General features: G+C 39.4%; 1 long non-coding RNA gene across 2 annotated transcripts in view; it reads left to right on the top strand.

Annotated features, from left to right (window-relative positions):
* Window positions 1-1,321: 1,321 nt before the first annotated feature.
* The window catches only part of LOC105505413, an 87,714-nt gene continuing 64,457 nt past the window's right edge, over window positions 1,322-24,578 (top strand). For both annotated transcript variants that reach the window (XR_001000740.1, XR_001000741.1), the window contains exon 1: window positions 1,322-1,431. This is a non-coding gene — a long non-coding RNA (uncharacterized LOC105505413). The remainder of the gene's footprint in view (window positions 1,432-24,578) is intronic.

Below are 24,578 nucleotides of genomic sequence, written 5' to 3'. Positions count from 1 at the left end.
ACTCTTGCAGCTTCCTTTTTAATGCTCCCAAAAGCTCAGACCATCACAGAAGCTGCCCAATAAAAGTCGGTAGAGAAACATTCCAGTCTTCTAGCAGTTCTCAGCCCAGGCTGAACATTAGAGTCCCTGGGGGATTCCCATCCCAGCCTAATTAAATAAAATCTCTTGGAGTGGGCGAGGACATTGGTACATTCTCCAGGTGACCCTAATACGCTGCCTGGATAGAAAACACGGGTCTAGTCTAGCTACCTAATTTTACTGGTGGAGGAAATTGAGCCTGGAGAAGTTACCGTCCACAATACTTGATTCACACTGCCTTGGTTCTTTCTCAGGGAGGTGTTTTCTCACAATCACTCCGTAACTCCATAACTTCCTGTCTCACGTCTCCTAACCCTGTGTTTATAAAAGCGACACATTCAAACCTAACCCAGTCCGCTTTTTGCTTGTGCACAAATACTGTGCAGTAGCTTGTGGAAGCAGTATCAGCTGCTCCCATGTTCCTGAGGAATATGAAGAATAATGTCAGGACTGTGGAGAAAATACAGCTGAAGAAACCACTTTTTTCTCCAGATGGGTCATGGAGAAGGGAGTTAAGAAGTGGTCCTTAAACATGAAGGAGATTCAACTTCATTTTCCTTATTAGTCCCTTATTAAATCCTTGTCTGTTTGTGTTTGAAAAAACAGTTGTGTTGTGTGTTTGAAAAAACAGTCCTACTTTATACCTGATATAAATGTTAATGGTCTCCCCAGCAATTCCCAAAATGTTCTAAGATGGTTATTAAATTTTATGATCACCCTACTCTAGACGAATCCCACCAAAAGTGTCACACATGCTGTTATTGAAAGATCCTTCCTTTTTCAGGTTGAGAATCTCAAGCCTTTTTCCAACCCACAGGCCACGTTGTAATTGCTTTCTTCCTGGGAGTCTGATAAACAATGTTCTCAATCTGATAGACAGCTAATACCCGGGGGGACACTGGTCGGTAGCCTTGGACTTCTCAGCTTAATCGCCCTAGCTTTAATGCCACTTAAATCAGAATGTAAGCACTGAAAGAATTTCAGGAATCCGATGATATAAATTGTATTTTTAGAGCCGTGAATGACTTGAGCGAGTGAAACAGTGCAGTGGCTTAAGATAGTTCGCTTCAGTTTTCCCATGATTTATCGCAAGCAAGTTCACAGCAGGTTAAAATAATTGAATGCGGTGATAGCATACATACTGGCATGATTTTATGAGCCATCATTCATAACATATTTGTCCCGAAGCATAATTTCCATGATAGAACTCTGATTCACATGTAATTTTTTTGCAGCGACGACACAGTTGAAATAACTCTTTTGTGGAGGCTGGCTACATTTTCACAGCGTCTGGTTCTAAGCTAGATCTTCGGGAAAAGGGAACAAGGAAATGACTATTCCTCCAAACAAAATGTAAGTATATCCTGATAAAATGTTCACTTTTTTGGAGAATAAAGAGAAATGTTCTTTCCGGGAGAATTGCGACTCGGAGGTTATGCCTTGCAGTCTCTACCTATTTCTCACTACTTCTTTTATTTTTCTTTTTCCTTCATTGTTTATTTTCCACTTTTTTCCTAATGTACTTTTTCTTCTACTTATTGGCTGTGTCCCCTGGGCAAGTAATTTTTCCACTCTGTAATCAAACGCTGTAATATGGGGATGATAAAAAATAACTCCACAGGTCAGTGTGCAGAATAGAGATAATGAATGTGTGGGTACATATGGGCCCCCAAACTCAGCTGTGTAAGAAAAGCAACTTTCTTTTTATATTTTTATAACTCGACTTAGTTTCTATTTTGAGTCCCTATTTGGCTTCATCATGGGGATGTAATCTCAAGTCAAAGCAGGATGCCCTCATCTAAACCTGAGAAGGATGTCGGATCCATGTAGCTTTCCACCTTCAGCCCTGCCTGCATGTTCCACCTTTGCCCCGCCGGTTAGCCAGGCTGCAGGCAGGTGCTACACGCTAGGACTCCTTCCTGGGAACTCAACCATCATGTCGGGTTTCTTGGCTTCCCTGGCTCTCCTTCTCAAATTTGAAAAGTCTTGTCTGGTCTGGAGAAAAAGTTTCCCAGCTTTTCATTTAATCTTCCAAATCTTTGGTTTATGACCAGAACCTGCCATTTGAGACTCAAAAGCTAAAAATATGACTCCTCTGTTATCTTTGTTTCACTGGTTTTCCCTTCCCTGAAGTTTTACAGAAGGCCTAGCTGCCTAATGGGGAGAAACACAGGAAATACCATGGAAAACATATGGGCAAATATCTCCCAAGAATTTCCCACCACTTATATGAAGCACCAAGAGGAAGGCCTGACATACACAGCAGGAAGCCAGCAAAGGTGACTGCACCTTTATATGAAAGTTCCAAGTCTGGTTCCATGTTTCCTGGTTCTGTGTCCTTGGACAAGTTGTCTAACCTTTCTGTGCCTCAGTTTCCCCACCTGCCACATGGAGATGATAATAGTACTTACCTCATAAGGTCATATGTGTATACAGTTTCCAATGAATTAGTTATACTATCATTGTTTTTACCACTAGTACAAACTTCTGTCCTCTAAAGCCATTAGCTTAATACTATCGGCAACCATAATGGTGTTGATGCAGTTGACACATACAGTGCATCCCACAGAGGAGAAGGTAAACATATCACAGGGAAAGAGGGAGCTACTGGTGCCAAGTATGAGACTGGGATGAGTTTCCTGGAAATGCGTCCTTCTGGGTAAAATCTGGGTATAATGATGCTAAGCAGTGAGTTAAGAAGCAATCAGCCAACCTCAGTCAAGGTAGTTCTCAGGTGCTAGCAAGGAGAGGCAGATTCTTGAGGATCTAGAGTCTGAATCAGAAGATGGATCCAAGCTTGTAACCCACAGGACAAGATGGAATCAGAAGAAAGGGATGAGGAGCAAAGTGAGAGAAAGGCTGGCTAGGCCAGTGTGAGAAATGGATCTGGTTGACGATGGCCAGCAGTTATTGGAGAAGAGAATACGTATTGTACGGGACCTCTCCTGAGATGTGAGGCCACTGAGCAGTTTTGCTGAGGGAGGTACCACTTCTGCGAGCAGGGACAATGAGAGGAAACTGTAGGAAAGAGAATGGTCCACCAGTCCCAAGCTAAATAAATCTTTTTCTCTGGCCCATCCAACCAATGAGCATGAGAATGAGAATGTGGGCCCTCCACCCATGCACCTGCCTACCCTCCAGTCCCAGAGCCAGTTTGGTCTATGTTCTCCACCCACATTCTGCCAGGACAAATGAGCCCGAATGGGACAGTGGAAAGGGCATCACATGGGAAGTCAGGAGACCTGAACACCAGACCCAGTCAATGACCAACTAGCCTGAGACGTCAGACATACTCCTTCACCTCCCTGAACCTTAGGGCCCTCGATGAGGAGGTAACACCACATAAGAACAGAGCCCAGTGGGCATAGTTAGTGGTATAGGAGCCAGAGGGCCATTGATATGAATTCTGTCTTCGCCATTTACCAGACGTAGGTCAACTAATTTAATCTAAGCTCCAGTATCTTCATGTATAAAGACGGAGCTAATAGCACACCCCTCATATGATTAATTTGAAGACGAAATTCAAGAGTATCTGGGACATGTTTAGTTCTGTTGTGAAACGCTATGTGTACTCGATTGTTGCCAATATCACTATCACGATTATCAGTGGAACCCAGAGCTCTATTAGGTCACAGGCAACTAAGATGGTTGAGTGGGAGAATTCAAGACTGCAGACCCTGCTTCCTTAGGAAGAGCAAAGCATTTTTCTGTTTTATTTATCCCTCTCTCTTTCTCTTTTTTTTTTAAACAAAATTAAGTATTTCTCGCTGAATAATAATAATAATGTTATAAATCACTGGACTAGGCAAAGGGTTGGCAAACTTTTTTTTTTTTTTTTGTAAAGACCAAATAGCAAATATTTTCAGCTTTGCAGGCCACATGTGGCTGTCCATTGCATATTCTTCCGGTTTTATTAGAGTTAGGGTTGAGTTAGGCTTAGAGAATAACAGCATCTATTAGGGTAGAATAGTAACTATTAGGCAACTATTATAACACAAAACCCTTGTCTGTGTGTAACAGAAATCTCAGTGCCTAAACAATTAAATCGTATTTCTCACATCACAGTAAAGCATGAGTAGGGCGTTAGGGTGTCTATGCCACACAATCTTTTGGGGATCTAAAATCCTTCCTTCTAGTGGTTTCTTCATTTTCTAAGGCTCCGGAAACTTCTGGATGGAAGGAAAAAAGAGACGGGCCCACACTCAAGAACATTTAAAAAATGTAAAAGCTATTCTTAGCTCAGGGTCTGTACGATTATGCCCCGTCAGCTGCTTTTGGCCTGCAGGCCCTAGTTTGCCCACTCCTGGATTAGACCATCTCTCAGGTCCTTTCCGAAGATGAACTGAACTTCAATGTGAGCAGTCTCTTTCCTTCTCCGTCAAAGTAACCTGGCAGTGAACTCTGTAACATCTCCCACTATCTTTCATGTGATAATATTTTTCGTATTTATAACAGTTGTCATATTAAGTGTTTTTGTTATGTTTTATGCGTAATGTTACACAGAGTTCCTTTGTGAACAGTTTTTATAAAGGTGGTGTATTAATTTTCAAGGCCTGCTATGAGGCAGTATCACTAACCGGGTGGCTTAAAACAGCAGAAATTTGTTGCTTCACAGTCTGGAGGCCAGAAGGCTGCATTCAGTGTTTGAAGGGTTGATTCGTTCTGAGACAGAATTTGATCCATGCCTTCCTCCAGCTTCTGGGGATGACCAGGACTCCTTGGTGCCCCTTGGCTTGCAGACGCTTCACTCGGGTCTCTGCCTCCATCTTTACGCTGCGTTCTCCCTGTTGTCTCCGTATTCACACAGCCACTTGGGGCCCACAGTGATGACGTCACCTTAACGTGGTTAGAACTCCCAAGCCCCTATTTCCAAATAAAGTTGCATGCACAGGTACTGGGCCTTAGAACTTCTGTCAGTCTCCTTGATGGACACAATTCAGCTTATAACAAGTGGTGAAAAGCACGGGGTTACCTATTCATAGCTAAGAACTGTGAAATATTAGAAATGAAAAGGGCTGTTGCTGCTGCAGGGATGAATAAGACTGATGGAGTGTCCAAACAGCTTAAGTTTTACCCTTCACTATAAATGGCAGAGAGAACAGTACTACTATTGCTGCTACCTTGAAGAATATAAAATTTGCCTTTTAAAAGTGTTTTTGTTTTATGGACATGGAACAATGAACTAGAAAATATGGCACATTCTGTACCTTTCTTCTACTTTCAACTTATAAATGCTGTATTCAAAATACCGGAACAGTGTGGCTTGCGGTTACTAACAAAATTAAAAATAAAAATAAAAAGCCCCTTGGCATCCATGTCACCCTCTGAGGGAAATGTAGCTTGGTGCCCTGGAGAAGAAATGAACTTTCTGGTGAATTCTCATCCCTTTCTGCAGGGGTCAGGATTTGAAAATTACTACCAGCTGGTTGTAATTCCATCCTATTTTGAAACAGATGACTTAGACTGCTAAACTATCATGGGGCTAAGATTTATTTCCCCTGCTTGGACTAAGTCACAAAGACCCAATTTGCAAAGTAGAGAAAAGGAGCAAACTTTTTTTTTTTTTTTTTTTTTTTTTTTTGGGTGAGCTCACCTCACCTCTGCCAGTGGAAAACCTACCAATATCTCAGAATTTGCACAAGTGAATTGGGCCATGCCATGCCATGCCACCTCTAATATTCCAGAGTAAGAATTATTTCTCTTTTCCAAATTTTCACAGCACTTTCTGTCTCTGCACCTCTTCAGTGGCACTTATTATGAGACTTACGTTCCTTCCTAAAGTGCAAACTCTCTGAAATCTTAGTAATTACTCAAGGTGGAGAGGAAGAAGCCTGTGGACCTTGAAATGCTGGAAAGGAAAGGAGAAGCACAGGAGCGAATCCTTCAGGAACCAAGAAGGATGGGACAAGGTTCCATACTGGAATAGTCTTAACCTGCGTAGGAACACCAAGAAATTGGAAATTTCATGTAAGCTTTGCTGGAAGCCAGCTAAGCCCATAAGGGCTTCTGTTGGAATTCAGCATCGGGCCTAGAACTCCAGTGAACATGTCTGAAGAAAATCCTATCCAAAGTTTTTGGCAAAAGCAAGTCACGTAACTTCTCTATCCCTCAGGCTTCTCATCTATATGATAGGATTAATCATAGAATCTACCTCATAAAATTGTTGTGGGAATTAAATATCATAATGAATGAATAGTGCTGAGCACCTAGCCAGCCTGGCATACTGTTCCGCAACCTTCCCAAATTTATCCACTAGGAATTGTAATAGAGTAGATTTGGGTTGCAGCCTGGGAGTCTATGTATTCAGCAAGCACAGTTAAGAAATTCTTGTTTTCAGGGAAATTCGGGAAACAATGCTGTAGCAATAGTAATAGCTCAATAAAGAGTAGTTATTTTTATTATGCTGCCTTCATCATCATTGACTTATCATCGTCATCATCATCACCACCACCACCAAGAATTGAAGATAATGTTAGGGAAAAGATTCAGCAACACTAACAGATTCTATAAGCATCATTGGATGAGTTATCTTGACTTTGGTCTGATATGAAGTTATTTTCACTCTTTGTAGAACCAGTAGACAGGTAACCAACTCCAACTCACTCCCAATTTGAATCTCAAGGCGATTATTTCCATTTTACTCTTATTTAGGTGAGGAGGGATCTTAACTTAGAACAAGAACTTGGGCCTTGCTCAATAAATTCAGTGGCTATAAATCTAATCCATGATTCATTTCCATTTTTACCCTGGGGATGAACAAAAAGTAGTCTATGCAGTGCTGATTACTACATTTTGACTGGGGCACCCCAAAGAAGGAAAGAATCACAGGACCACTGCCTTAAAGGGACTGAAAAATCTCATCGTCCAATACTTTGACATAGGGGCTTGTGCCCCTTTTAACTACTGAAACTACTGTGTATCCATTCTTAGACAACCAGTGCAACGCTTTTTATAAACTCCTGTCTGTATCTGATTGCTTTAATGGTTCTCAAAACTCCTTATAATCTATTACACTTATTTTAATTATTTTCTATTTTATGCGATGTTGTTTTCTTTTTTTCCCCCTAATCCTTACACCTGACTCCTACGAAGAAGAAACCAAATCATGTTATTCATTGTACATACTCCAGTGTCTAGCATAGAATTTCTTTCTAGTATCAGTGAGGAGATTCAGTTGTATCTAACTATAAGGTGTCTTAATTTAAACTTCTTTGAGTGTATCTGTCTAAAGCATCTGACTGTTGCTTTTCTACTTCTTTACATATTTGTTGTTAAAATAATAACAACAGTAGATTGCTCTAAGGGGATACTACATTAAGATGGCATCTAGTCCAAAAGGCCTTTAAATAATTGAATTTGCTTCATCTCAGGGGTTCTATCTTTTAAGGGGAAAAAAAGAATAGGGAACAGTGGCAAGGAAAAACAAAGTAACTATTTTTAGCTGGTCCTCTGGCCCAAAATATTTATCTAGAGCTCTGGGAAGCTGGGCTGGATTATGTAAAATGCTTTACCTAGCCTCAGCTACCATACCTCTTGCCACCGAAGCACAACCTAAGGTCTCAAAACTAGCTACTCCTGTTAAGTAAAAATTACATTCTGTAGCGCCAAAGAAAAAGGCCCCAGAAAGACAGAGAATAACAGTGTCTTTTACTTAGGATAGGGCAGCAGTTCTATAACAAAGAGTTACAGCTAAGCACGAATAAGGCTGATTTCTCACATCAGAATACGATGTGAGTTGGTAGAAGAGAAGGACTCTTCTCCATGCAGTGTTTCAGGGATCTATAATTCTTCTAATGGCTCCCCCATCTTTTAAGGTTCTGGAGGCCATTTGTGAATGGAAGGAAAGATGTATTGTGGAGCAATGCTGGGGTTGAGATAGTATAGATCACTTGGGACCACATTCAAGAATCCAGCCACAGGACAACCCTTTGTTGTTAGAGTGTCACCTCACTATGTGCTCAGGAGAGAAAGAGAAGTGTCTTGGAGAACTCTTAGCCAGTCTCTGTTACAGAGAGTGAGTGCATGTCCCCTAAACCTAGACGGTAGCTAACCCAACCACGTACTCAAGGTTGTTGTAGAAAGTGGGGTGTCTGCAAAGGGGAAAATAAAAGGCAGTATTTGGAAGAAGACAGAGAAAACTGTTTCCCACACATCCTGAACTTTCAGTCCTAGCAAAAGTGGCTAACCCCAGTATTCTGGGATCTGAATTATTAGATCAAGATTCTATTTTTTCAAAAGAGTAACAGAAGTAAGAGCTTGTGGGTATGGGACAGATGAGTTCTTTCTTTAGCTAGCAGAAAATGCTTGGTTTCCCTCAAAATCTGTGTTCTTAATGTAATTTCTCCCTATTTCTAATTCAGCTTTCTATGGAGTACTCAGGCACAGTTCCAGAAGCGAGAAATACTATCTATGGTATATGTACCGTCACAATAAAACTATGGGTTTTCAAAGTACAATTTTGTTATTTTCTTCCCTAGGGACTATGTCTTCAATTCAGACAATGTGTCACCAGGTGGATGATAATGGTGACAGTTGATAGCCAGCATCTACCTTTATTTTATGCCAGAAACTATTCCAGACATTTTACAGTTACTTATTTAGTTCCTCTAACAACCTATAAGGTAGGCCTTATTACTATTTTCTGCAGTTTACAGCTTTGGAAATTGAAACACAAGGTTAGGTAACTTGTCCAAGGTCACACAGTTCATCACTGGGGCCAGAATTCCAACCAAAAAAAGAACGAGTTCTTTACCACTGCACTTAACCGCTTTGGTGCCAAAAGTTGAACATCCCCTAAGAGTATTTAAGTAAGAAACATAGATAATCGTGATTTTGCATTCAATTCTTGTTTTTTTCTATCAAAAATAGAGCTTTTGAGTTTATCTAATCAGCAAAGCACAACACTAGTGTTACCATGGCATTACATTTTTAAAAGTTTAGAACAAGATATGCAAATCTAATTTTCTCAGTACAAGTAATCACCTTTTCCACCAATCCTAAAAGAAATCTTAACGCTTTCCTTCTGTAGTTTATACTGATTTAAAACAAGAACTTTTTGTTCCTTTTATTTCTTATTTATGGTACTTTTTAATTCTTTCTCTCCTTAGACATTTACTTCATGAAACTTATAGCATTACATTTCTGAAATTCACAGAAAAGAATTTACCTCCTTTATTTCTACTTTCTATCAATAACTTCTTAAATATGGAATACCCTGCAAAATGTTTTCTTCCACTGGAAAAAAAATAATCAGAACACATTCAAATGCCTTATATATTCTCATTATTTTCCTTTCATTCAGAAGAATTTCCTCCACTGGTCAGTTGCTTTACTTCATTATGTCTCTATGTCATTTGAGACCTAAAGCTCCCATGTTTCCTGTTTGTTATTTGCTGTTGTGCTGGTGAGGACATGCAGTGTACTGTGAAAGGAAGAGGACATCACTTTCCTTACTCCAAATCTTCTGGGGAAAGGATTAAGTGTTTCAACCATTACTTATTATGTTAGTTTAATGCAGTTTTTTTAGATGTTCTTTCTCAGACTGAGGAAGTTCCTTTCTGTTCCTAGCTTGCTGAGAGTATCATGAATGGATGTTGAATTTTGTTAAATGGCTTCTCTTTATCAGTTGAAATGATTATATGATTTTCCTTCTTGAGACTGCTATTGTGGTGGATTACATTGACTGATTTTTGAATATCAACTTATCCTTACATATCCAAGATAAATTTCACATAGTTGCAGTGCATTATTTTTTCGTTTTTTACACATTGTTGAACAAATCCGCTTTTTTAAAAAATTCAGAATTCGTGCATTTATGCTTATGAGGGATATTAGTCCGTAGTTGTTTTTTTTTTTTTTTTGGAGACAGAGTCTCACTCTGTCACCCAAACTGGAGTGCAGTGGCATAATCACAGCTCACTGCAACTGCAACCTCCCAGGCTCAAACATCCTACCCCAGCCTCAGCCTCCTGAGTAGCTAGGACTACAAGTACGCACCACCATGCCCAGCTAATTTTTGTAATTTTTGCAGAGACAGAGTTTTGCCATGTTGCCCAGGTTGGTCTCAAACTCCTGAGCTCAACTGACTGTGCACCTCAGCCTCCCAAAGTGTTGGGATTATAGGCATAAGCCACCACGCCTGGCCTAGTCTATAGATTCCCCCTTCCTTCCTTCCTTCCTTCCTTCCTTCCTTCCTTCCTCCCTCCCTTCCTCCCTCCCCCCCTTCCTTCCCTCCCTCCCTCCCTCCTCCCCCCCTCCCTTCCTTCCTTCCTTCCTCCCTCCCTCCCTCGCTCCCTTCTTCCCTCTCTCCCTTTCTCCCCCTACTTCCTTACTCCCTCCCTTCCTCTCTTCCTCCCTTCCTCCCTTTCTTGCTTCCTCTCTTTCTTTCTTCTACTTGTCTGGTTTTAGAATCAGAGTTATGATGATCTCATAAATTGAATTGGGAAGTGTTTTCTCTTCTACATTTTAGAAGAGATATTGTAGAATTGGTGTTCTTGTAAAATGTTTAATAAAATTGTTCATAAATCACATGGGCCTGGAGAATTTTTTCAGAGAGTTTTAAACTGCAAATTCAAGTTTTCTAAAAGTTATAGGGCTATTTAAGTTGTCTATTACATTTGAGTGAATTTAGGTAATTTGTGTTTTTCAAGGAATTGATCCCTTTTGCCTAACTTGTCAAAAATGTGTGTATATAATTATTCACAGTATCCCCTATATGCCCCTATTATTATTAAATGCCAGTGGGGTCTGTAGCAATAACCTCTTTCATTCCTGATACTGGCAATTTATTCTTTCTGTCTTTTTGTCTTTGTCCTTGCTAAATTTTATTGATTTTATTGATCTTTTTAAAGAACCAGATTTGGGTTTCTTTGACTTTCTCTATTATTTTTCTGTTTTCAATCTTCTTTATTTCTACCACTATATTATTTATTTTCTTATTTTTGTTTGAGTTTATTTTGCTCTTCTTAAGATGGAAACCTAGATAACTTGTATAAGGCATCTCTTTTCTAATATAAGTTTTTAATATTATAAGTTTGTCTTTAAGCACTGCTTTAGTTGTAGCTCACAAATTTTGGTATATTTTATTTTCATTTTTGTTTAATAGAAATTATTTTGTAATTTTTTCTTTTTGACTCAGATTATTTAGAAGCATGTTATTTGATTTCCAAGTGTTTGGATATTTTTCTCTTATGCTACCTGTTATCCTGTTCTTGATTTCTAGTTTATTTTTATTATGATTCAAGGAAAATACTTTGTCTGATTTTAGATTTTATTTTATTTTTTACATAATTCTAACTTTTGTTAATGTGTCTTTTATGACCAAGGTATGGTCTACCTTGACTATTCCATGTACTTCTGAAAAGAATGTGTGTTCCACTGTTATGGGAAGAATGATTTTTTTAAATATTATTTAGATTTAGTTAGTTGATGATGCAGTTCAATTCTTCTGTATCCCTGTTTGATTTTTTTTTAAGTTCTGCATATTACTGAGAGAGGAGTGTTGAACTCTCCAAATATAATTGTGGATTTTTAAAATTTCTCCTTTCACTTTCATGAATTTTGCATCATGTTTTTGAAAGCATTGTCAGTAGGTACACACATATATTGGATTATTATGTTTTCATGATGAACTGACCCTTATATCATCATATAATGTCTCTCTTCATCCCTGGTCAACTTATTCACTCTGAAATCTATGTCCGATCAGTTGTCTTTTGATCAGTGTTTCCATGGTATATTTTTCCTTGCTTTCTTTTTTTTTTTTTTTTTTTGGTCTTAAGATCTCTGTTTTAATGTTTGGGTTGTTTTTAATTTCTTTTTATTTCAGTAGGTTTTGGGGTAACAGGTGGTGTTTGGTTGCATGGATAAGTTCTTTAGTGGTTAGTGGTGATTTCTGAGATTTTGGTGCACCCATCACCCAAGCAGTGTACACTGTACCCCACGTGTAGTCTTTTATCTCTCATCCCCCTCCCACCATTTCTCCTGAGGCCCCAAAGTCCATTGTATCATCCTGATGCCTTTGCCTCCTCATAGCTTAGCTCCCACTTATGAGTGAGAATATATGATGTTTGATTTTCCATTCCTGAGTTACCTCACTTAGAATGATGGTCTCCAATTTCATCCAGGTTGCTGTGAATACCATTATTTCGTTTTGTTTGTTTTTTTTTGTTTTTTTTTTTTTTGAGACAGAGTCTCACTCTGTTGCCCAGGCTGGAGTGCAGTGGCCAGATCTCAGCTCACTGCAAGCTCCGCCTCCTGGGTTTACGCCATTCTCCTGCCTCAGCCTCCCGAGTAGCTGGGACTACAGGTGCCCGCCACCTCGCCCTATTTCATTTCTTTTTATGACTGAGCAGCGTTCCATGGTATATATAATACGACATTTTCTGTATCCACTTGTTGATTGATGGGCATTGGGGCTGGTTCCATATTTTTGCAGTTGCAAATTATGCCACTCTAAACATGTGTTTGGAAGTATCTTTTTCATATAATGACTTCTTTTCCTCTGGGTAGCTACCTAGTAGTGGGATTGCTGGATCAAACAGTAGCTCTACTTTTAGTTCTTTAAGAAATCTCCACACCCATTTCCTTAGTGGTTGTACTAGTTTACATTCCCACCAGCGGTTTAAAAGCATTCCCTTTTTACCACATCCATGCCAACATATATTTAAAAAAATTTTTTTATTAAGGCCATTCTTGCAGGAGTGAGATGTTATCATATTTGGGTTTTGATTTGCATTTTCCCTGACAATTAGTATGTTGAGCATTTTTCCATATGCGTTTTGGCCATTTGTATCTTTTCTTTTGAGAATTATCTATTCATGTCTTTAGCCTGCTTTTTGATACAGTTGTTTGTTTTTCTTTTGCTGGTCTGTTTGAGTTCTTTGTAGATTCTGGATATTCTTTGCTGGATGTTTAGATTGCAAAGATTTTCTCCCATTCCGTGTGTTGTGTGTTAATTCTGCCAATTATTTCTTTTGCTGTGCAGCTTTTTAGTTTAATTAAGTCCCATCTATTTATATTTGTTCTTGTTGCATTTGCTTTGCGTTCTTGGTCATGAAGTCTTTGCCTAAGCCAATGTCTAGAAGGGTTTTTCCAATGCTATTTTCTATAATTTTTAAGGTTTCAGGTCTTAGATTTAAGTCTATGGTATGTCTTTTCTATTTATTAAGGCCTAATTTACTTATTATTTTGCAAATGAGTCTTGCAAATAGCACAACATTGGATCATTCAAAAAATATATTTTGACAATTTCTATCGTTTAGTTAGTATGTTTAGATCATGTACATTTAGTGTAATTCTTTATGTTTAAATTTAGATCTATTATTATTTGTTTTCTGTTTAGTCTCTAGTTTTTGTTCCTCTATTTTCTCTTTCCTATCTCCTTTTGTTTTTTTTTACATTATTTATCATTCCATTTTAACTTATCTACTGTATTTTTTACTCTATTTTACACATATATTTTTCTTTGTGTGTTTGTGATTACTACATATTTACCTTTTTTCACTGTCCCATTTTATAGGGGAATGTAAAAACTTTACCATTATGTAGGTCCTTTTATGTTGTAACTGTCTTGTATATTACATCTATATACATTGAATACCCCATCAGACAATATTGTCATTGTTTTCTTTTAGCCATTTAATATATTTTAAACTCAAGAGGAAAAATAATCTCTTTTATTTATCTAGTTATTTACCATTTCTGTTCCTCTTCTTTTAATCCTTGATATTTTGAAATTTCTTTCTAGTATCTCTTTTCTTCAGTTGCAATGGCTTCATTTAACAATTTGTTTAGAGCACATCTCCTGACAATTTTATCTCAACTTTTCTTTGTGTAAGAATGTTTCACTTTCACCTTCATTTCTGAAGAAAATTTTTCTGGACCTAGACTTCTTAGTTGATAGTTCTTTTCTTTCAACACTTAAAAATTTCCACTACCATTTGGCCTACATAGTTTCTGAAGAGAAATATATACTTATTTGAATCTTTGTTCCTCTAGTTAGAAGTAGTATGCCATTTTCCTCTTGTTGCTTTCAAGATTTTTTCTTTGCTTTTAGTTTTCAGAAACTTGAGATATCCCTAAGTGCTCATTTCTTTAGTTAATTGTGTTTGGGGTTCTCTACACTTACATCTCTAGGTTTATTTCTTTTTTCCTAACTTGGCAAGTTTTCAGCCATTGCTTCTTCAATTTTTTTCCACGCCATACTCTCTCTCTTTCTAGGACTACAATGACATGAACATGAGATTTTTGTTACTGACCCACAGGTCCTGAAAGTCGGTTCTATTTTTCCAATCTTTCTTTCTCTCTCTCACTCAGCTTAGATTGTGTGTATTGATTTAGCTCTATCTTTTTTTCTAAGTAAAGATATCCTTAGATTTCATGAAATGGCGATAAAATTCCCAATTGATAGACAGGCTGATTTTTAAAATGTACTTGAAAAGGTAAAGGTACAGGAACTGGAATAACCAAACAATATTGAGAAAGGAAAACTAAAGTTAAAGAAATAGTTTTTTCAATTTCAAAAATGTTTGTATAAATCTACAGTAATCAAGACAGTAGTATTAGAAAAAAGATAGATACAATAATCAATGCAGTAGAATAAAAGTCTAGAAACAGATCCACACAAATACAGACAAATGGTTCTTCACAAAGATGTGGAAACAATTCAATAGAAAAAGGATAGTATTTTCAACAAATGGTGGTGAAACAATTTAGCACTCATATACAAGAAAATAAACCTCTAACTAAATCTCACACCTTATTCAAAAACTAACTGAAAATGCATCATAGATGTAAATGTTAAATGTAAATCTATAAAACTTTTAGAAGAAAACAGAAAAAAAGTCTTCATGACTTTTGGTTAGATGAAGAGTTCTTAGATACAACACCAAAACCATAATCCCTAAAAGAAAAAAAATGATATGTTGGAATTCATTAAGATTAAAATTTTGCTCTGAGACAGACACCAAGAGATGAATAGACAATCTACAGACTTGAAGAGAGTGTTTTAAAGTCACATATCTGGCAAAGAACTTGTATCCCAACCATATAAAGAACTCTCAAAATTCAGTAGTAAGAAAACCTTCAACCCAAGCAAAACGTGGGCAAAGTATTTGAATAGACACCTCACCAAAGCAAGTGTACAGAAGGAAGAAATAAGCACATGAAAAGATATTCAACACCGTTTACCATTAGGAAAATTCCCACGTGGAGCCAGAGCATTTGGATTTAGATGCTTTACCGTATTAGAATTTTCCTTATAGAGGAAATCACTATTCTCAACAAATATTGAAATATTAAACATGCCCCATCAGAAAAGTTATTAACTGAGAGAAGAAACACAAATTCACAAATTGGTTACTCAAAGAGGGAAAGAGGGACTGGTGCTGGCAGTTTCTTTTACTCTGGAGAATAAAGCCCAGAAGGTCTGATTTGGACCCAAAACAAAACGCCTGAAAAACTAGGATTCGGCATCTAAGCAAGAGGACTAGTACTAGTCAAAGAGCTCTTCCAACAAAAATTAATTTTGTTGTAAAATTATGTCACCTTCTAAAACCACGCTCTCAGGAGATGTCTTCTAGGGTCTCATAGGATAGGTGACTTGAGCTACACATTGTAGGAGCAAACAGATGCAGCTATCTGAAGGAGGCAACCTACTGACACATGGAGACCCCTATACATTCTGACACATCAGTTGCATGGCTGAGAATCCAGGTATAGAAAGTTGGAAAAAAGAAAAAGGTAGGTGCAAGAGAGCTTGTGATTTGTAAAGACGTTGTTGGATACAGTCTCCATTTTCTCATCTATCTTCCTCAAGAAAGTTAGAAGTTTTGTACCTGTATAAACCTACCAATGTAGGAATATGCATAGTCATAAACCCCTTAGAAAAATGATACAAATAATTACCTATCACAATATCTGGATTGCTATGTTTTTATACAATGCTATGTTTTATGCTAACTTTCAATAGTGTAGTAGTTAAGAGTGAATCCTCAGGAATCAGGTAGCCTGGAATGGAATATCAGCTCTACCACTTCCCGGTAATGTGACCTTGACTTTTCTTGGGCAAGTGACTTGACTTTTCCTCAGTTTCCTTAACTGTAAAATGGCCATAACACTTACCCACTTACTACATGGTTTAATAGTTATAAAGCACTTGGAATAACTCCTAGTCGGTACTGGCTTAATAAATTACATCATCATCATCCTCATGTCATCACAAGACAACTGTGCTTATATATTTCCAATAGAGACTTTTATGTTGCCCTTAGCTGTGATGAACAGCTACACAGGAACATGTCAGCTGAGTGGGAGGCAGAAATCACCTGCAGAAATAGTTCTTCTGCCTTCTGATTTTTAGGAAGAGAGCAAAAATTTGCTTCACTTACTTAATTGTAGGATACCCTGAAAACCTTCCCACCAGGAAAAATGAAAGCCTTCCTTCTTTCCAACTTTCTTAAGTGTGCATGAAATTGATTCTATATGCTTATTAAATCTGAAAGAGAAATTTCATGATACAAGCACTTCCTGCAACTGAATGGTCTTTGAAAACTCATATTGACTATAATTCATCTGGAGAGTGGCCACACAGTTTGACAAGAAATCCCAGCCTGTATGTGCAGGCTGCTGAGGTATGTTTCTGCACCTGCTTCACACGAGACTCTCTGTTTCTTTTTTAAGGCAATTAAAATATTTGTAATACACATATTGAAGACACACACCGCACCTTTGGGTCTTGAGCTGTGTGGGGTGTGGGAGAATGAAAGAGCATCAGAGGGAAATTGTGTATAGGGGAGAACCCAGTCTTATTTAAGACATGGACATGTGAAAATATTTACTGAAGAATGCGGTGATGAGGAGTTTGGCAGTCAGGAAAAGTATTGTTGTGTGTTTTTAATCCCCAAATAGTAGGATGCAAAGGTTTTGGGGGAGGAGAGAGACGCGAGATTGGCTCAGGAGGGAGGAAGCACGGAGCTTGTGAAAAGAAGCCTGCAGATGGCCAGAGGGTGTGGTGGGCATGGCTGGACTCAAGAGCCTGAGGGTTCCCCAGGATGGTGGTACATTCAGACCAGGGCCCAGTTTTGGCTCTGTCATGGGACAGAAGGGCCTCATGATAAACATACAAGGTGTGATGAAATAGCTCTGCCCCTGCACGTGTCAAGTGGGCTAAGCACGAATGCCTATAACTCAATTATTCAGAGTTGAGTCTGGAATGCAGCCGGAGTCTCCATAGAAGGTAGAGTCTCCCCGGCTGCCACTTCAGGCCCCGCCATGAAGCGATGCATCCTGGAGCAGTAGATAAGTGTCTCCTGCTTCCTGCCACAGGCCAACCAGCTTACACAAGATGGATGGGCCTGGGGGTGGGGCAGAAAATGCTTTTTTCTTACACCCAGGGATACAGACAAAAGTGGAAGCAAAGATATCTGATGTTCAAGAGAGGAGTAAAGAAGGAGGGACGAAATCCAAGAGCGGGAACCCTTGCTGGTCCTTTGCAGTGTCTAGCTTGGGCTGTCGCCCACGGTTACTTGAAACTATGTGTTGGTCTCCTGGCAGCTCTCTCCCTCTGTCCTTGCTCCCTCCCTCTCACTAGCCCCAGAGGGATCATTCTTATATGTGAATCAGATCACATTACAAAACGCCTCCACCCATCCTCAGTCTCTATGGGCAGCGGCTCCTCTGTCATTCATGGGTGCCGAACCAGTTTCTATGCTCCATTCCTCAGGTGGCAGGTTTTTGTACTTTTTATTTTCTGCACAGGTTCTGTAAATTTGGACCCTGAATCTATAATAACAAGTTGAACAGGGCTCTCAATTTCTTGTAAGACCTGGGTTTTGTTTGTTTGTTTGCTTTTGTTTTCCATCCAAGGCATCACGTGGAAGGCGAGACCTCTCTTCACTGGGCCAGGGAGCCAAAACCTTTACCTGGCAGGGCCCTCCTAGAGACTCCACACTTTATGGAGGAGTCTAGGTCTAGCTTCCTTGCCTTGGCAGTGAATAAAGCTGTGCCTTCCTTTTCCTGCTGGTGCTAGGATCCCAGGCTCCCGGCCTCTAAGCTCTACATTCAGACGGACCTGGGGTTTCCAGTTACTCTTACCACTTGGATATTAAATTTCTTCCTTTTTCTTTTGGCAGCTAGTGATTTCCTTTATCTCTTATGAGTTCTTCTAGGCATCTGAATTTTTTTTTATATTCTATGTGTCATTTTTAATGCTTCTATTCAAGGAAGAGCATCCATATTGGTAAATCACCACAAGCTCCATGGTTCCCAGGCAGATTTTTTAGGATTTCTTTTCTGACACTTCGCTCCGTGTGTTTGTTTCTGTGTCTGTCTCCCTTCAGAAGTTACTCTGAGGTTGACAGCATGGCTTATCTGGCTTTATATCCTGGTGCCTAATACACCACATGGAAGGTGCTAATTAAATCATGGAATGAGTGAGAGAGGGAGCGAGGGATAGTTTAACATGTGTTAGGCTCAAAGTGAAACTTTTGTTGTTGCTGGTTTTTTTTTTTTTTTTTTTTTTGAGCCACACTATGGAAAGCTATTACTGTTTGTTTAATATGAGATAGAGTCAGATCAGTGAAAGCAGTTTTGAGAAACATACAGCTAATACCTGATCATAGTACTTATTAAGTGTAACAGCTTAAAGAACTGCAGAAAGCCAAACATAAATCCTCGAAGAACCCCACTGTTTTAAATTTGTGTTTGCAACTGAAATCAGCCACACCTCCTTGGGCTGATCTTAAAATAATTCTTTACTCAAAAAGTCACAGTATCCTGGCACTTAACAATAACATAAGAGAGCTCCAGCCTGGAGCGACTGTTTGTTTTGATAGGAACAGAAACAACTCTTTTTTAATGAACTTAAAGCTCTCGATAGGTTTGGGGGTTTTATTCAGCTGTTTTCTGAATCTCTCAAAGCTCATCTTATGAAATTTTAGCAAGATCTGACCCGCCCCCTCCCTAGCCTGGATGCCTCCCTCAGGTTGCTGTTCACCACCTCTGAGCTCAGACAGACAGACAGACAGACAGACAGATGGGCGGGCCTCGCTGACCAGGGAGCTTCGATTCCCTCTCATTCGCTTTGGATCCCTGCAGCAAAAGTGTTCTGGCCCAGAGCCTTCTCTGTGTATCAGAAATAACACACAACTCTCAAAGACATGGCCCTTGTCTGCCAGGACTTGAATTCAGAGGAGATAACACCAGCCAAGGCACAGCAGAGCCTGGAGACCCTTGCTCTGTCCACTGAAGTGTGGCAGACATTTAATCCCTTCTCCCAATGCAAGAAAGAATAGGCAGAGGCAGGAAGGTGGAAGAGCAGGTGTCTGAAACCCCCAGAGGACCTCCGGGGTGAGTGGGACCTGAACCAGCATGCTAGGTTGACACAAGGCCATGACCTCCACACTCAGTCCTCTCTGGGCAACTCTGAAATGCTTGTTTTTCACCAGAGAAGCCTAGCATGTCAGCTGAGCAGCCAGCGAAGAAAAGCCAGTGCCATCTCTGGCAGGGAACTTGAAAAGGTGCAGCCAAAACCATCTCCTGGTGTCCAGCTGGATCAGGTGCACCTGTAGAGATCTCTCCGCACTCCAGAGCCTGGTCTCTCTGTAAAACCAGAAAGCAGAGAGAAAAGCAGAGAAAGGGAGTGGGTTCCTGTCTGGTAGATTTCCATACATGCAATGCCAGATGATAAACATACAAGGTGTGATGAAATAGCTCTGCCCCTGCACGTGTCAAGTGGGCTAAGCACAAATGCCTAAAACTCCATTATTCAGAGTTGAGTCTGGAATGCAGCTGCAGTCTCCATGGAAGGTAGAGTCTCCCCGGCTGCCACTTCAGGCCCCGCCATGAAGCGATGCATCCTGGAGCAGTAGATAAGTGTCTCCTGCTTCCTGCTACAGGCCAACCAGGAGAGATGGTGGGTAAAACCCACTGCAGGAACCAGGCTAAACGGGAAGCACTCATTTACTCATTCGATGCTTGTGAATCAGGCACCTATGCTGGGCGAGGTACCCCCTGGGCTCTGGAGAGGAGGTGTGAGTGAAGGGTACTGCCCCGGTAGCCCTGGGTGTCTCTGTTGATGCACCCTAGCAGTTGGGCTTAGACTGCGAGGCTTATTTGCACACAAATTGCTGCTCTCCCATGGGATGCACAGCACAGCCACCTGTGGTGAAGAGCTCCCTCAACAGCAGCAGGGCAGGCACGCTATCCATCTATAGGGGCCGACTCAGCAACAGGGCTCCCTCTGACCCAGCGTCTTCACTTCCAGATGCTCTGCGAGGCCCTGTGGTTACTTGTCTAATTGACAGAGGACCACTAACCAGAGATGACACCACTCCAGAAGCAAAACAGAAATTCACTTGCACTGAGCCCATTCAAATTCAATATTGTAACATACGCCAATGCAGAAGTCAATGAGAGCACGTATGAGCCAAACTGCGAGTACAATTAAGCTAAAGGCTGGAGATTAGATTCTCATTCAGGCTCCACTGATTAAATATGAGAATGCAGCAAGTCACAAGACCACACTGGTCTCAGTTTCCTCATCTGTGAAATGGGGATAGGGAGAGGAGATGGAGGAAATAATTTCTGCCTAGGGTTGCTAGATAAAACACAGGAAACCCAGGTAAACTTGAATTTTAGATACTTTTGAATAATTTTTTTTTTGGAGACGGAGTCTCGCTCTTGTCACCCAGGCTGGAGTGCAGTGGTGCAATCTCAGCTCACTGCAACCTCCGCCTCCCGGGTACAAGCGATTCTCCTGCCTCAGCTTTCTGAGTAGCTGGGATTACAGGCGCCTGCCACCATGCCCAGATAATTTTTGTACTTTTAGTAGAGACGGAGTTTCGCCATGTTGGCCAGGCTCTCTAGAACTCCTGACTTCAGGTGATCCGGCTGCCTTGGTCTCCCAAAGTGCTAGGATTACAGGCGTGAGCCACCGTGCCCGACTGAATAATTTTTTAAGTATGCCTCATGCCATTTTTGTCCCATGCAGTATTTTTACTTGTGAAATCTGATGGCCCTGTGCTGTCAACATTCACCTGCCATGGAGTAGACAATGTGGGCGTCATCTTTGTAAACTGTGATATGACATGGTCTGGTACTCTGGGCTAGTCTCTTCCACTTGCTTGCCAGCTCCTGGAGGCAGGGCTGTGTATTACCAAACTGTAACTCCATAGTTTCCATATATGGTAAGTGAGCTAGGTGTAATGATTAAACGACATTTAGGTATTCTTTACAGCAGATCAGTTGACAGGAAAGGTGGCTAAAGAGAATATTGCAAAGAACCCAAAGCAACTGCAGCCTGACTGTTGCTCCGGGCTGCTCGCTGCTGACAACAGAAGTGAATGGTGGAACTGGTCACCACCACCCAACTGGGTGGAGAAGGAAGCAGTATAGCAGTGAAACTGAGTCTTGAGAGCTGTCGGAGCAGAGAGAGGGAGAACATTCCTGGTAGTGAGTTAGTGGCTAAGTGACAATGTTACTACATCACTGATGCACATTTTCCCCAGATTATAAAAATAATTTATGTGCATTTGAAAATTGGAAAAAAAATGCAGAAAATATAAAGAAGATTGAATCCATAACCTCGCAACCCAGAGCTAACCACAATTAATATTTAATTCTATACTTGTAGCATTTTTGATAAGACATATACATATATCTTAAATATAGGTCTATGAATTCAGAAAATAAAGTCCATATTATACTTTTTTCCCCCTTTGAGATGGAGTCTTGCTCTGTCACCAGGCTGGAGTACAGTGGCGCTATCTCGGTTTACTGCAATCTCCGCCTCCTGGGTTCAAGCAATTCTCCTGCCTCAGCCTCCAGAGTAGCTGGGACCACAGGTGCACGCCACCACTCTCGGCTGATTTTTGTATTTTTGGTGGAGACCGGGTTTCACCATGTTGGCCAAAATTGTCTCGATCTCTTGACCTCATCTGCCTGCCTCGGCCTCCCAAAGTACGGGATTACAGACATTTGCCACCGCGCGTGGCCTATACTTTATATATGATTTAACTCTTTCAAATTAACACTTTATTGTGAGCATTACTCTATGTCCTTTAAATATGCTTTGAGTGCATAATTCTAATAGTTTCCTATCGTCAGTTTCTAGATGGGCCCTAATCTGTTAAACCAAGCCGTAAACATTGGAAATTCAAACTGTTTTTACTGTCTTCCCATTGTAAGTAAAACTGTTATAATCATTAAATTGTACATACCTATATACACCTCACAAATTATTTCCTCAACGCACTGCAGTGGAATTACTAGATCAAAGATTACACACGTGAGATTTTCATTTATTTTTATGGGTACATAGTGGGTATTTATATTTGTGGGTTGCAGGAGATACCTTGATACAGGCATGTAATGCATAATAATTACATTATGATAAATGGGGTATCTATCCCCTCAAGCATTTATCTTTTCTATTACAAACAATCCAATTATATGCTCTTTTAGTTATTTTTAAATGTGTCATTAAATTGTTATTGACTATAGTCACCCTGTTGCGCTATCAAATACTAGGTTTTATTCTTTCTAACTACATTTTTTTACTCATTAACCACCCCTACTACCTCCCACCCTACACTGCCCTCCCCAGCCTCCAGTAACCATCCTGCTAGTCTTTTGTCTTTGTAAGTTCAATTGCTTTCATTTTTAGTTCCCACAATGAGTGAGAACATGTAAAGTTTGTCTTTCTGTGCCTGGCTTATTTCACTTGATAGAATGACTTCCATTTCCACCCATGTGGTTGCAAATGACAGGATCTCATTCTTCTTTATGACTGAATAGTATTCCACTGTGTATGAGTACCATAATTTCTTTATCTATTCATCTGCTGATGGACACGCATTGCTTGCAAATCTTGGCTACTGTGAACAGTGTTGCAATAAACATGGGAATGCAGAAATTCCTTTGGTACACTGATTTCCTTTCTTTGGGGTATATACCCAGCAGTGGGATTGCTGGATCACATAGTAGCTCTATTTTTAGTTTTTTGAGGAATGTCCAAACTGCTCTTCCTAGTGGTTAAGATTTTTGTTTAAGTATTAACATTTACTGAGCACTTACTCTGTCCCTTTCACTATTTAAAATATTTAACATTATTATGTTAATTACTTAATTATTAATTACTTAACTATTAATTATTAATTAACTATGAATTGCCTACTATTGATTAATAATTATTTATTAATTAATTATTACCTTCATCTCCTACCCCCAGCCCCATCTCATAGATGAGGAAACTGAGGCTTAGTGAGGTCTTGTGACTCGCTGAAATCTCATGCCTAATTAGTGGAGCCTAAATTAGAATCTAATCTCTAGCTGTCAGCCTAATTGCACTCAGAGCCTATCTCATCTGGGGCCTCATTCACTTTTGCATTTGCATGTGTTTAATATTTTAATGAGTTGAAATTTCGTGTTGCTTTTTGTTTTGCTTTGCTTCTGAAGTGGTGTCACCTCTGACTGACGATCTCTGTGAATTAGACAAGCAAGCACAGGAGTTCTCAGAGCATCTGGAAGTGAAGATGCCGGGTCAGAGGGAGTCCTGTTACTCACTTGACTCTTGTATTAAAGGTCACTACTATTGTTTTCCTCGTAGTAGAGAGGAGAAAAATGCAGCACAGAAAAATTCAGTAATAAAGTTTCACCCGCAGAAAATAAAAAGGAGGGACCAACACCATCAAACTCCAATGAAGCTGTCTAATTACCCTCGACTTTACCCACTTTCCCACTGTTGCTTTAGTTTATGAATGCTCATCTCACACTCTGAGAAACACAGATGAAATATTTTATCCTTACCTTTGGTCTGTTGACAACATAAGTTGTTTCATTTGTATTTTTTTATAACTATAGAAATTGAATTTTTTCATATTAAAAATTTGCTTTTTTGTAAACTGGCAATTTTTGGTTAACAGTAATTGCCCTTTACTCTTTGGTATATGTGTATGTGTGTATAAATATATATAAATAGCATATAAATACACATGCATGCATACACACATACATACTTTCTATAGTGAGAACAGTAACGCTTTGTCTATCATACGTATTCTGTTATTCCCAATTCCCAAGGTGGCCTTAGCATTTAATTCTATAGTGGTTTTGATGTCTTTAATTTTTCTAAACACCTAAACTAATTTTTTAATTGTCTCTTACTTTAAAGAGTTTTACTTAAGATTTGCTTCTGTCTTGAATACTCATATTTTCTTTTAGCCTGCCATAATTGTAGTAATTTTTTCATTCAAATATTAGATCCATCTGGAGTTTATTTTGTAAGTGTAATTTTTGTCATTCTAGTATACATAATTGGATTTTAGAACTAACAACCAATTTTCCTAGTAATATTTACTAACGAATGCATCATTCCTCCAATTATTTAAAAAGTTATTTCTGTCATATATGTTTTGGTTGCCTTCTATTTCTTTCATTCCTTTATCTGCCTTGGACACTATCATATGGTTTTGATTATTGCATTTTTTTTTTTTTTTTTTTTT

The sequence above is a fragment of the Colobus angolensis genome, unplaced genomic scaffold (assembly GCF_000951035.1).
Source record: "Colobus angolensis palliatus isolate OR3802 unplaced genomic scaffold, Cang.pa_1.0 Scaffold125, whole genome shotgun sequence".
Lineage (NCBI taxonomy): Eukaryota > Metazoa > Chordata > Mammalia > Primates > Cercopithecidae > Colobus > Colobus angolensis.
This window is presented reverse-complemented; position numbering and strand designations above follow the sequence as displayed.